The sequence below is a fragment of the Capsicum annuum genome, chromosome 4 (genome assembly GCF_002878395.1).
Source record: "Capsicum annuum cultivar UCD-10X-F1 chromosome 4, UCD10Xv1.1, whole genome shotgun sequence".
In the NCBI taxonomy this organism is placed as follows: domain Eukaryota; kingdom Viridiplantae; phylum Streptophyta; class Magnoliopsida; order Solanales; family Solanaceae; genus Capsicum; species Capsicum annuum.
This window is the reverse complement of record NC_061114.1, coordinates 212,369,138-212,379,962: the sequence shown is the minus strand read 5'-3', so window position 1 is coordinate 212,379,962 and position 10,825 is coordinate 212,369,138.

The following is a 10,825-nucleotide window of genomic DNA, read 5'->3' as shown; positions in this document are numbered from 1 at the left end:
AGCATATCAAAAATATATATGTAGTGTTAACATTAAACATAACAAAAATACATCTGGAGCATACCTAATTTGTATTTTGATATGTCCCAATAGAATTTCAGAAACTACTGAATCTAACGAAAGTAAAACATGTACAAAATATATTTTCACATATACAGTTATACTCTCAAATTCCGACAAGCAAAATAAAAATACATATGTAGTGTTAACATTAAGCATATCAAAAATACATATACAGTGTTAACATTAAACATAACAAAAATACATCTGGAGCATACCTAATTTGTATTTTGATATGTGTCAATAGAATTTCAGAAACTACTGAATCGAACGAAAGTAAAACATGTATAAAATATATTTTCACATATACAGTTATACTCTCAAATTTTGACAAGCAACGCAAAAATACATATGCAGTGTTAACATTAAGCATATAAAAAATATACATACAGTGTTAACATTAAACATAACAAAAATACATCTGGAGCATACCTAATTTGTATTTGGATATGTGTCAATAGAATTTCATCACATCCAACAGCTGAATTCGATCATCCATAGATCTAGAATTTCAAAAAATAATTGAATAAAATTCAAATCGAAATTTGTTTAAATTATGTTCATAATCGATTATACAATAAAGTGAAAATATTCTACAAAGCTTCACAATTTGTTCAATTGTTAAATCGATCAAAATAACAACAAACAATCCTCAAATAAATAGTCAAATAATGAAATTTTAGTACCTAAAACAAATTCTAAACTGAAATTTTGCAACAAATAGTTGAATTCTGAAGTTTTTTGTTATGTATGTTGAATGTACTCTTGCATTGCTTATAACTCGAATTTCATTTACAAATTTTTCATAAAAAATTTAACGGCGACAACAAAAAACTAGATAGGAGCATCAGTAATGGTAGAAATAAAAAATCGGACTAAAAAACATTAATGATTACATAACTTAAACAACAGTAATGGTTGAATTTGCAACTGATAATTGAATTCGAACAAATTGAACTGAAGAATCTACAGTTGAATTTGATTCATACAAATTAATGCTTCGTTTCGAAACTACTGTTGATTTCAAAGAAAATACTGTCAAATTAGAAGAAATTACTCAGAAAAATGAACAACAGATTTTGATTTTGCTATTTTTTTCGGATGAACTTGTTAATGGATAAAACTGAAATTTGAAATTTGTTTACTGCTGTTAAGCTATAACGAAAATCACATCATTGAAGTTGTTTTAATGGAAAAGGAATCTACAAATTTAATTAATTGGTAATTATACCATATTTATCTCAACCAATTTCAGTTATTTAAGGGAAGTAAAAATAGTTGTATATGTATTTTTATAGCAACATTTTAAAAAAAATACAAAATACAAGTTACTACAAAATATAATTATGAAATTGTTGCTATAAAACTAATAATTAGGGCCTTAAGTATGCCATTTCTGAAATTTGCTCCAAAAATAACTGAAATACTTTTAAAAGGGCCGAATGACTCAAGTTGAAAACTGTATCAGTATTGTATATAAACTGTATTAGTATTGTATATGAACTGTATCTGAACTACATGAACCAAAATGATCCAAATTAGGAAATGACTATAAAATGAAAATAGTATACCTGACTGACCATTTTTTTAAAAAATATCAAACTTAAGCTATTTATTTTTAAAAATGCTACACAATATCCTTTTCCCATATTAATATATGCCTTATCCTCTAGACCCCGCCAAACTACCTCTAACTTTAACAGAAACGAATTACAGCCATCAAATTGTCTCACTTCAAAAATTTATACAGTGAACAAAGAACCTTTTCTTATAAGGCACTTATGCATAATTTTCTCCTATATTAATAAATATTGTTGACACCCCACCAGCATCTTGCATGTTCCCACCTCCATTGTTTAGTGACAAGAAGAATGAGCAAAGCATGTGCAATCAGAGGATCTGTAATTGATCCTAACATGCATTCCAAAACAATACCAGCCATATAGTACAAATGTCATGACACTACTGGGTCCCCTTTTTCTCTCATCAGCGGATTTAGCACGAGTTTTGTTAATCAATTAAACTTATTATATAAGCTCGAAGTATACGTAAACATGTGATTTTTGATTCTCGAGTGTAATATATATATTTTTTGGTATTAAATATTTATATTTGATCCGATATTATTTTAATTATTATTTTTTAATTAAATTTTTAGTTAAAAGATAAATAATTAAATGAAGTTAATTTTAGAATATTATTTTATTTTATTTCAATTTAAAAAAAAAATAATACAAAAATTTAAAAGAATATGTTTCTTTTTAAATAAATAAGTTAGTAGTTTTTGTACTATCTTAATTATATTTATTTTTGGCTATTTTTAAAACTTTTATTGTATTTTCTTAAATATAAAAATTAATTAGTTATTATTATATTATTTTTATTTTTATTATTATTATTATTTTATTTATTTATTTATTTTGTTATTATTATTATATTTAAAAAAATAAAAAATTTAAATCTTATCCTATCCTAACCTACCCCAACCACCCCCTAATTTTACTCCAACTCCTTCAACCTCCCAAATCACATCCCTATATATATACACACAACAACACACGGATACAGACATACGAGAAAGAGAACAACAATAAAAAAGGTGAACACAAACACACGAGAAGGAAAAGAAAGAAAATAACATTTTGTGGAAAAGCAAAAATCAAAAGAAAAAAACTAAGAGTAAAACAGAAAGAAAAAAAAAGAAGCGAAGTTGAGTTTGGGGTTCCGTTTGAGCTTTCGAAGACGACGTTTTTATGCTTGGTTTAATTTGCTACACAGGTTCCTATTCAATTTTGTACTATTATATTATAAGTTTTATCATGAATCGGAGTTTGAGTGAAATTTTTTAAATGATTTCATATCGACGTAAACTTCATTTTATCATATTCATATATATCCGAGAGCATTTCAATGTAGTTAATATATGTTGTATGCTTAGATATTGCGACGGATTTGATGACATGTCATTAATAATCAATGTTTAAAATTTAATGATGTATTTAGTTGATTCAAAGTAGTTCTTAGAAGTTTGATTAATTTTTTTTTATTTTTTTTTATTTTTATTCGATTCTTCGTTCTTATCATTTTACAGTGCATGCGTGAGTGTTCTGTTAGTTAAAACTTTCTCGTTTTCATAATTTATATGTGTGCATGTTTTGTCACAATAACATTTCCTTTCTATGTATATTTTTAGAACCTGTTAAGTATTGGTGTATAAATAGTAGTATGGATTGCATGAAAATGATGCATAAGTAGTATTAGTAGGTATGCAAAGATTGCATGGAATTAGTGAAAAATGAAAATTTATTTGTATGTATAATATTGACTGTGCAGGTGTAGTATTTATTTGATAAACATTATGGGATTGACTTAATAATGATAATAATAATTAAATAAATAAGGGTGTGATGAGTGTAGATCTAGGCTAAAGAATAAGTATTCTACTTTTATATTAATATTAACTATTTTTTATTAGAAGTCAAAGTATTAGAGAATCAAATGGGTTAATAATGTAACGAGTTGTTAGATTTAATACCGCACAAAAATTGGATTTAAAACGTATCCATATTTGTAGTAAATTGTTTGATGATATCATATATAAGCATTTCGTGACTTGGTAAATTAGTTGACATGGAACTAACAAAAATATGATTGATAGCATGCTATTTTAGGCCTTTAAGTTACCGACTATTTGACTTTCTTGTTTCTTACTTTAATGTTTGAATGTTTATGTTTAAATTCATTAAGGTAGCGAGGCAAGTTGAGGAATAATCCAAGATTTGTTGTAAAAAAAAAAAATAAAGAGCGAAAAGGAGAATATAAATAGATAAAATTATCTCGAGTTTGTAAGAGATGAAACAAATATTTTTTAACGCTAGATAAGCTTTAGGCACGTTTTTTTAACGCTAGATAAGATTTAGGCACGTTCAAAATATTCGTCTCAGTTAAAAATGCGGCGTACACGTCTTTTCGAGACATTTAAAATTCAAGGATGCAACAATACACCTTGACAAATATTTTTCCAAATTTAACTTTTCACCGATTTATTTAATATAAGATAATAGACAAGTTTTCGGTATAGTAAAAATGAGCAAATTTGAGCCTTAACACAATTTTTAAAAATAGTTTAAGTCAAGATAAGTCAATAAAAGCGACCATACTTGAACCACGGGACTCGAGGAGTGCCTCATACCTTCCCCTCGGTCAATAGAATTCCTTACCCGGTCTTCTATTTTCGCAGACCAACAAAAAGAGTCATTTTCTTTTGATTAGGGAGTCAAAAAGGTAACTTGGAACACCATAACTCAATTCCAAGTGACGACTCTAAAAATAATAAAAATTAATCCCTATTCAATACCGTCACTTTAATTGGGAAAACCATTAGACCTCGATCTCTTCGGACGAAAAAGGAGTGTGACATCTCTGACGACTCTGCTGGGGAATAATAAGAATTCGAGATTTTTATATTGACTTATACTTGCTTTAATTATTGTTGATATTGTGTTTATTGGCCTTATGTGCTACTTGTCGCTTATTAATCGTTTTGATATTATTTGAACTGTATTATATATTGTCTTCTCTTACGTACTCCCTCTGAGTCTCTGAGATAGGATTGAGGGAATGCAACATATGCATCCCACCTTCTTTTTGAGATAGCCGGAGTGTCAAGGCACCTGGTAAAGGATATAGTCACACATGTTAGGCGGGGTTTGGATCGACAACGAAGGCGGTGTTGCCCTGCTACCGATCAAGTTGTCCCTCCCCGGCTCGAGTGTCCGCTCGGGTAAGCCATTCTAGATACATATTCCTATTAGGTTTAAACTTAGAATAATTGAAAACTCAAAATCTGGTTATCCCTATTAGGTACCGCTTTATTTGCATCATATGCATTTGACTTAGCGGGACTCGGCACAGGGGTCGATCTGTCTAGGACATATGACCTATTTTATAAAGACCAACATGTGCATCCTACGTGCTCTTTGACATTTGTTTGGAAGACTATCTGATTGTTGACCGGCTTTTAGGCAACTTTAAAATGCAAGAGATTATATTATCCTCATATTTAGTGAATTATTTTTCAAAGAAAAATTTTATTTAAAAAAAAAAAAAATTAAATTTATAATAACATAGTTTTACGATATTCATGAACTACGAGGGTCTAATTCTCACTCTTAATTGAGATACGTAGGAAGCCTTTTTCGGGATATGATCCTATCTTTTGAAAAATTATTCATAGATTTATTGGGAAATATTTTGAAAATATGATTACTTTCATAATTATTTTTCTAATCCTCAAATCCAATTTTTATATATCTTAATAGCCCTGAATCTTTAGGGATCATGAGGCTAAGTTTTTACAAAATAAAAAATATATATAAATCTTCACAGCCCTGAACCTTTAGGGGTCTTGAGGCTGAGTTTTGTACGACATAATTTTCAAGAACTACGCACACCTTATTCTCATCTTAATGAGATACGTAGGCAGTCCTCAATGGATTCGGTGATCTTAAAAAATGTTTGTCTTTCCTTCTATAAAAAAAATTGTTGTTAGAAAAAAAAACCATATTAGTTAATAAATAAAAAAAAATTATTTCTCATTATTCAAATAAATTAAAAAAAAAGGGTATGTTTCTTCGTATCTTCAATTTTCAAGAACTACGCACACCTGATTCTCATCTTAATGAGAAACATAGGAAGTCCTTCATGGATTCGATGGTCTTAAAAAAAAATTGAACTCTGACACATTAATTTTCACCAAAATTAAAATAGTGTTAAGGTGGTTGGTTTGTGGTTAAGTTGACTTCTCATCCATGAAACAGAGGTTCAAAGAAATGAGAAAAATAACCCACGAATGATAATATAGGATCTGAGATGAGGTGGTGTAGACTGTTAGAAATAAGGAATAAGAAGAAATGGCCAGGAAGGTGAAAGTTCGAAGCAAAATATGAGTAACATGTACAAAGATTAAAAGAGAAAAGGAGTGTTTCTTACAAGGATTTGTACATGTTTTTCAATGTTCACTTGCTTCTAAGGTCCAAAACATCAAAGTTGGATAGGAACGAGGGCATAGAGATCCTTTGGGTCATTTGAAAAAGTTTTGACATCAATTAAGAGGATTAGGGGAAAGAGGAACTGCTGACGGCTTACTTTGAAGAGAGTTTGATGTTGATAAATTCAGAATGGTTGGGGACAAAAAAGAAAAAAAAAAGATGATGTAGCAATGATTGTGGAGACTCCATTAAGGCCGACGTGCAAATCGATGGTTAAAATATTAAGTTCGGTAATTTAGAAGTTAGTCTGCTCCCTATAAGAAAATAGTTTTGGTAGTCTGTTTTATTTTTCTTTCTACTACCTGAATTATTTTAAGGTTAGAGTTCGGAATCTATCTCCTCTTATTTTATTATCATTTTTGTTCAAACCCTTCTATCTTTCTGTCAACAAATGTGTGTTCTTTTTATTTTATTTTATTTTTTATTATATATTATTTTATTGTCTTTCTTTTCTTTAGAGAGCTTTTTCTATGGTGATTCTAGTGATGTGATATGCATGTTGAATTCACAGACTGATCTTTAAATCCAATCTAATCCTGAAATATTTGACCAAGAAGATAGAGTTGAAAGAAAAAAAAAATATAAGAAAATAAATAAAGTGTTCAGGTATTTGGGGAGATAGTTACAACTTCACTTGAATGTATTGAGGCAATCACTTTGTGAATCAGGAAATAGCTTGATCATCGATTAGAAAATTCAATTCGAGAATTTTGAATGGGGTCAATCAGAGGATATATAGTATCTACTATAAGCAAAAGCAAAAGGAAGTTAGATCCAAAAGGGCATGAGTCACCCATCGGGAAAAAATATACAATATAAGTGGATATGTATATTTCACAAGCTTAAAAGAAGTGACGCAAGTGCATGAGCTTAGTCACGATCAATGTTAAAAAAGATGCGTATGATCTTCATGTTCTACTCTCAGACTACATGTTTGTACTTGTGTTTTAAGGATTGATATGATGAAGGCATTTCATTCTGCTATCCAAATATTGTTTCATCCTTTGTTATCTCTTTTGAGCTTTAGTGTTATTTTCTTTCGTATCCTTCTTTTGGAATCAAAATATTGAAAAAGTTGAAAAAAAAAAGTGTCAAGAAAAATGGAGTAAAAAAAAATTAAAGTTGTAAAAAGTCCCAAAAGAGAAGAATCAAAGAAAAGAAAAACAAGAAAGCCAAAGTTCGATTAAAAAAAAAGAGCAAAAAACAAAAGAATAAAATGTCTGAACTACGTTTAACCTGATTCTTGCTATGACAAGATACGTAGGCAGCCCTACTCCAGGGTTCGGTCCAACCAAAAGAAAATTTAAATTACCCAGAATGAAAGAAAATTGGGGCAAAAGTTTATTTTCTTAAAAGAATCGATTCCAAAAGTTGAATGTTTTACCCAATGTTGTGTAAATTTTGAGCCTCATGCCAACCTTTCTTTCTAACTCAGTCCAAAAGTGAAGTTACAACCAAAGAAAGACCTTCTAATCAATCTTTGAGAATGTCAAGGCGAAACATGTTTAAATGCATGATAGTTCATACTTTGGGTATTGTTTTCCTTAAAAAAAAAGAAGAAAAAAAAAAAGAATGAAAATGAGAGAATCTTACTGGTGAAAATCCTCATGAACACCATAAGGCGACGGTGATTTGAGAAAAAAATAAAACTGAGATAGGCTCTTTGGCGAAAATCAATCGAGGTGTCACTAGCCTAAGAAGGATTATAATCCAGAGGGAACAAGTTCAAGAATGACTCCCTTTCAAATTCAACGAGTGGGCAAAAAGTGATAGTGATTAGTTTGGATAGATCGGGTTGTTTAATTCAAAATGCATGTCATAATCACTAGAATCAAATGTCACACCCAGATAAAATTTTCTTTTTGAATTTTTTTTTAAGAAGATATGTTTATTGTACTTTCTTATTCTTTTTGTTATTTATTTATTTATTTATTTATTTATTATTTTTTATTTTTAATTTTTGTGTCTTTGTGGTCAAAAGAAAATCACTATCATCATCTTTCATGTATTTTTTTTTAGTCAAAATTTTATCATGATAAGTGAGGAAGGACTTCAAAACTTGCTACCAACTCCTTTAGTTATGCAAAGCAAGACAAAAGACCAATATACAAAGATGACATGTTTCAAAAATAAAGTAAAGTACTCGAGCATGCTTTTCATCCGACAGTTTTTGGACTCATAAAAGTATAAAAGGTGTATTTAAAGCTGAATCTCGAGGCATCAATGATTTGCAATGAAGCTGGGCATGACAAGTACAAGAGATCGTCTCAATAGCCCAATACCACAAATCAAACACCGTATTTTAAAATTAAATTAAAAAAAAAATCTTGATATGAAACAAAAACATGTGTTACCTTCATATCAAAGGTTTCAAAGCTTAACTATTAAAAGCTGCAATTTCTCACTTCTGCAAATGCAAAAGGCAGTACTGTTACACAGATTTGGTAATTAATAATGGTAAAAATTCATCATTTTAACCCCTAGGAGATGTACTTCCTAGTCCGAATAATTCAAGATTCATTTGTTAGGTGATGCACTTCCTAACTTGAACCATCACTCTTAGAAGACACACATTCTAGTTGAGTCATTTCATTTGACCCTTAGGAGACGCACTTCCTAGTTTGAATAAGTCAGTTTTTCATTTGTTAGGTGAAACACTTCCTAACTTGAACATTCACTCCTAGAAGACGCATTTTCTAGTCGAGTCATTTCATTTGACGCCTAGGAGATGCACTTCCTAGTCTGAATAAGTCAGTTTTTCATTTGTTAGGTAACACACTTCCTAACTTGAACCTTCACTCCTAGAAAAGGCACTTTCTAGTCGAGTCATTTCATTTAACCTCTAGGAGACGCACTTTCTAGTCTGAATAAGTCAGTTTTCATTTCGTTAGGTAACGCACTTCCTAACTTGAATCTTGATTCCTATAAGACGTTCCTTTTAGTTGAATCATCCTCCTTGATTCCTATAAGACGTGTCTTTTAGTCGAGTCATTTTCTAAGAATAAACTGGGCAAAAATTTTGTCCATGTTCATTGAATTTTACTTTCTGCTCAGGACCCTCCTGAAGAATGGGACAGGACCCTCCTGAAGAATGAAAATTTATTTTATGCTCAGGACCCTCCTGAAGAATGGGACATGACCCTCCTGAAGAATGGGAATTTACTTTTTGCTCAGGACCCTCCTGAATAATGAGAATTTATTTTGTGCTCAGGACCCTCCTGAAGAATGGGACAGGACTCTCCTGAAGAATGGGACAGGACCCTCCTGAAGAATGGGAATTTATTTTTGCATAGGACCCTCCTAAAGAATGGGAATTTACTTTTTGCTCAGGACCCTCCTGAAGAATGGGAATTTACTTTGTGTTCAAGACACTCCTAAAGAATGGGATGTTATTTTTCTGTGTCACCTTTTATTTTAAGTTCAGGAACATATTTGAAAAAAAAAAAAAAAACTGAAGTTCAGGAGCCCGCCTGAAGAACAGGGTGAAGAAAGAGAAAGTCCAGAAGCCTGCCTGAAGAACAGGGTGAAGGAAAAGAAAAGTCCAGGAGCCCGCTTGAAGAACCGGGTGAAGAAAAAGGAAGTCCAAGAGCCCTGGAGAACCGGGTGAAGATGTAACATGTCAGGAGCCCACCTGAAGAATAGGGTGAAGAAGTAACAAGCCAGGAGCCCGCCTGAAGAATAGGGTGAAGAAATTGTAAGTCCGGGAGCCCGCCTGAAGAACAGAGTGAAGAAAAAGGAAGTCCAGGAGCCCGCCTGAATAATAGGGTGAAAATTATCAATTGAAAGTCAGGAGCCCACCTGAAGAATAGGGTGAAGATTTTAAAGTCCAAACCAAAAGAAAATCTGAAGAATAAATCAATTATCAAGTTCCTCTTTAATGTCAAAAGCAACCGAGGTAGAATATTTTATATTTCAAGTTCAACTCAGAATAATAACTATCTCACCATTTGAGAAGTCATGAAGATTCAAGTCAAGATTCTAGAATAGCTAAATAGATAGGATCTTTCACTTGTATCTTCAATTTTATTTTGTTATTTATGTGAATGTAAAAGCAGAAGTCGTCAATCGGAAACTCGATGGAACTTCACTCAACTTCTAACTCATTCTCTCACCATTTACCTTTGAACTACACATGACCTGATTCCCTTATAACCTGGGATATGTAGGCAGTCCAAAACCAGGACTCGGTCACATCTCCTTTTTCTTTTTTATATTCTTTTTGAATAATCGGAGGATCAAAAATCATATCTTTGTCTACTTCTTTGTATGAAAACTCTTCGAGATATCAAACAAAGAGGGAAAAATTGTAGACACGTGATTTTTGACCCTCCCCGAGTGTAATATATACATTTTTCGGTATTAAATATTTATACTTGATCCGATATTATTTTAATTATTATTTTTTTTAATAAATTTTTAGTTAAAATATAGATAACTAAATGAAGTTAATTTTAGAATATTATTTTATTTTATTCCAATTTAAAAAAAATAATACAAAAATTTAAAAAAATATGTTTCTTTTTAAATAAATAAGTTAGTAGTTTTAGTACTATCTTAATTATATTTATTTTTGGCTATTTTTAAAACTTTTATTGTATTTTCTTAAATATAAAAATTAATTAGTTATTATTATATTATTTTTATTGTTATTATTATTATTATTATTATTATTTTATTTATTTATTTATTTTGTTATTATTATTATATTTTTTAAA